General features: G+C 42.2%; 1 long non-coding RNA gene across 1 annotated transcript in view; it reads left to right on the top strand.

Annotated features, from left to right (window-relative positions):
* LOC101855424 overlaps nt 1-3852 on the top strand; it is a 169961-nt gene that overhangs the window by 97153 nt on the left and 68956 nt on the right. The window lies entirely within an intron of this gene.

The following is a 3852-nucleotide window of genomic DNA, read 5'->3' as shown; positions in this document are numbered from 1 at the left end:
AAGAAGAAGAAGAAGAAGAAGAAGAAGAAGAAGAAGAAGAAGAAGAAGAAGAAACGCATTCGAACCTGTTTTAATGACAACCTATCCAAGACAAAAACCTGTACAATGGACTACTTTCAACCCTATCCTTGCACTTAAACCAAAATACCATAATGATATTGTCCAAGAGGGCCAATTTTTTTAATTGACCATTTTTCTTCTTGACAAGTTGTGGTCAACTTGGACAGGCTCGTTTGTATATAATCAGAACGCTTAGAAATGGAGGTATGTTATTAGCTTTTTTGCTGCATGCCCTCCCTATGAACTTCTCAACGAGTCGCTTTGAGTTATTATTTACCCACAATCAGGACGTATCCTTTTATAAGTCTGATCAGTTTGACGTAGCATAAGTTAGAGAGCTCAGTTTCGTCGAAATAGTTTAAGACTCTCATGCATTGTTAAGGAATAATGTTGCTGTCTTAGACAGGGGGACGTCTTACACAGTGTCGCTATTAAAATATTTTTTTAAATTTTAAATCTCAAAGAGGGAAATAAGAAATAACCTTTTTTCTAACGATGAATGTCTTTTATACTTGTGGCCGTTAAATCAGGTTCGATTGCACATTAAAAGAAGGATAGCATGAGAGAATAACATGCTAGTAAGGATGAGAAAATTCACACATCCCCAATAGAATTCACAACTTTAGCTTCTGTCTTTTCGTAACTTCCACAGCAAGGCACGCACATGCAGGGCAGGTCTTGTGGGAAATTTATTTAGTCCCTGTGTAGGTGGCGTACCACTGCGCTGTAGATTGACTGGAAACACCCAAAGTAATTACGTAACCCGGCTTGACACCAAGGAAGGATAATTCCTTCGGTGTCTCATAAAATCTTTCTCTGTTATGAAATATTGATGCCTTAAGTCCCCAATCGAGAAAACCCGGGCAATGCCCCCTGTGAACTCAATGACTACTAGTTCGACACTAGAAATTTCCATGACGTAATCAATGTATTGTGTGGAAAGTTTCGGACTATTGTTTGAACCTGCGTCATTTTTAGCTCTGGGAAGTTATGTTACAGGCGTGATCTCAGAACTAAGTTGGGTTTTTTATTTGTTTGTTTGTTTGTTTTCCAAAAGGAAAATCCAAGTCGGAGGTAGAGGTTTGGAAACGCAATGTAGGTAGTCCTTCGTTGCCGAAGATGACGATGAATCCTGCAGCTCATCTGTGGACACGCATGTGGCGGTGCAATCCGATCCTGGATGAACAATGTCTGGTGCAGTGGGGACACTTCTAAGGAGATGAGCTGTAAGATAAACCTGTACGTGACTTTGTTTAAAGTGAAGCTGTCGTTGCACGGTGGCAGTGCCACTCTTTCGCCCAAGGAAGCCTTTACCCAGTGGCTCGGAGACCGTTACGACTGGAGACTGCCAGGCTGCAGTGGATAGCCAGAACTTTTTTTGTGCCTTGTCCATGCCCTTACGAACTCCACAGCACTTGCTGATACCGCCTTCAAAACCGTTGGATCTTCCGTTGATCTCATCCGCTTCATTCGCCGGGAAACCAGTCTTCACATGCTAGGGTAGGCAAATCCTTAAGAAAAATCACCGAGAGTCTAGGACCCGTCGGCTACCCTCACAAGGTCTAGCCTGCCAGTCGAAACAGTTGCCTGTATTATGACCGCTGTCGCATGCTAACAGCTACGGGGAGCCACACGTGAGAGTTGCGTGCCCGGTGGGAACCAAAGCGTGAGAGCCACCCGGGGGAGTGACTGCTCCTCCGTCAGAGGTACTATCCCTCCTAGCTAGTACACGCCATGTACCACAATTCCTACCGACTGAAATGTTTGGTGTGTCTCGCGCGCTCAGCTCACATGACCTTATGCAGTTGTGAGCACCCTAAAACACGTACCAACCCAAAAAAGGTGGAAAAATGCTTTTATAACCTTTGATTGTACCTCGTACGTAGGAATTTTCAAGGCTGATTAACTTCTTCAGTCCGTAACAAATTGCATCAGTTAAATGACCTAAGAGTTCACAATAATTATCATTACTCCGCACGATATCCTTGGGGCCTGTGCTACTTATCAATACTTAATCATTGTGAAACTTTTATGCAGAAAGTATTATTGCTGTCTGTCTCACACGCTATTGGTATAATCATAAGGTCATTTTGGGAGTTTGTAGTACTGTGAATATATTAAGCTATCCGCAACCGCTGTATAACGTCTAGATTCTCAACCGTTGCACAAAAAGGTGAATTCGATTCTTCTGAGACAGAATCTATTCTAGCGAGTATCTTCGTCTTCCATTACTCTTTGTGTCCGAGAAGATATAAATCCAAGAAGATCTAAATCAAGGCTTGTCAACATTTTTGTATAGCCAGCGCCAAATTTCCTCACCTTTGTGAGAGTAACATTTTCGCAAAGGCTACACATTTATATAAATTCAAACGGGGCTTTAAATAACCCCTTTCACCACATGAGCAATGCCCATTGCAATGAAATTTACCACTAACGGTCGATATCGCTAAGGTTGGCAAGTACTACATTTAACAAACAACAAGCTACCAATACCTATTATACTGTACAACGTTTTCGTTCTCCACCGTCGTTCACAAAAAGACGTAAATAGGTTTCTCCTGAGACAAATTCTATTGTAGTGAGTATTTTCATTTGGTCTTTCTCCCCCGCCCCCTCCTTGACTGGGAGATCTAAATTGCCGTGATGGGCGATAAACATTTTATAACCAATATATTTACGAAGACCAGTACGCCGATAAAGCAAAATATAATCCCAAAACCCTAAACTATCTGGAGTCAAATCATGTTGACTTATGTCTCAACAGATAACCATAAAAAGGGAACAGGATAAACAAAGAGCCTAACATTTAAATCTTCCTACCTCAGGAGCAAACATACTAAAACCTTCATGGAACGAAGGGGAAAGTAATTTACTTAAAACAGTTTTTATCAACCTTTTTTTTTTTGCAGCCAGCGCCCACTTTTGCTACTTTTAAGTTAGCTTAAGAGGTTAAACTTTTCGCACTGCCCACCTACATGTATTTCCCAGCAGGTAATTAAGTAGAAAATACTTCACACTACCAGGATAATCCCCAACCTCTACGAAACATTTCCTAATTGGCCACTCGTGGACGATATCGCCCAGGTTGGCAAACGCTCATTTACAATGCATTATTTAATTTTCCTACATTATTTTACCATTTGGTGATAATGTCGCCATTCCCAAAATGGGCATGAGAGACAAACTGACTGACCAGAAACAATTTCGAGAATTCCTCTTTTAAAAGACAGAATTCTCCATTAAAAATTCCTACGTCATCGGCAAAATCCGTGCGGGATGATGTTTTCCTTTCTTCTTTTTTTTTTTGCAAAGGAGAATAAAGGAAATGGGGAAAGTAACAAGCAGAGGGAGGAGGTGGTTGATGGCATGGGGGTGGGGGGGGAATGGTAGAAGGTGGGTAGGAAGTGGGGCTCACCTCTGTGGTTGTCTACTGTGATTCCAACACGTCCGTAGGATTAGCTGGCATAAGGGAGAAGCGTACGTGCACTTCTGCCTAGAGAGTCAGCAAGATTTGCGGGCTCACGGGAACTGGAGTGGGTTTAGTATAAAAAGGGCACCTGGGGTGGGGGGAGGGGACCTGATATATTGGTAGAAAAGGAATGCAAAAGAGTGAGAGAGAGGGATCGTACGGGTTGGGGGAAGGAGAAAAGGGACAATCAATGAGTGATGAGCTGTTTGGTGAACGTGTATCGTGAGTTGGGGTAGAACGTTTGCAGTGGTGTACTTTAGTGTGGATACGTGAGTGTATGTTTGAGTGTTAGTGTTTGTTTGTGTATGTGATATATACATATA

This window comes from Aplysia californica, unplaced genomic scaffold, assembly GCF_000002075.1.
Source record: "Aplysia californica isolate F4 #8 unplaced genomic scaffold, AplCal3.0 scaffold00220, whole genome shotgun sequence".
NCBI lineage: Eukaryota > Metazoa > Mollusca > Gastropoda > Aplysiida > Aplysiidae > Aplysia > Aplysia californica.
The sequence above is the reverse complement of the archived record's forward strand: the minus strand, read 5'-3'. Positions and strand labels throughout refer to the sequence as shown.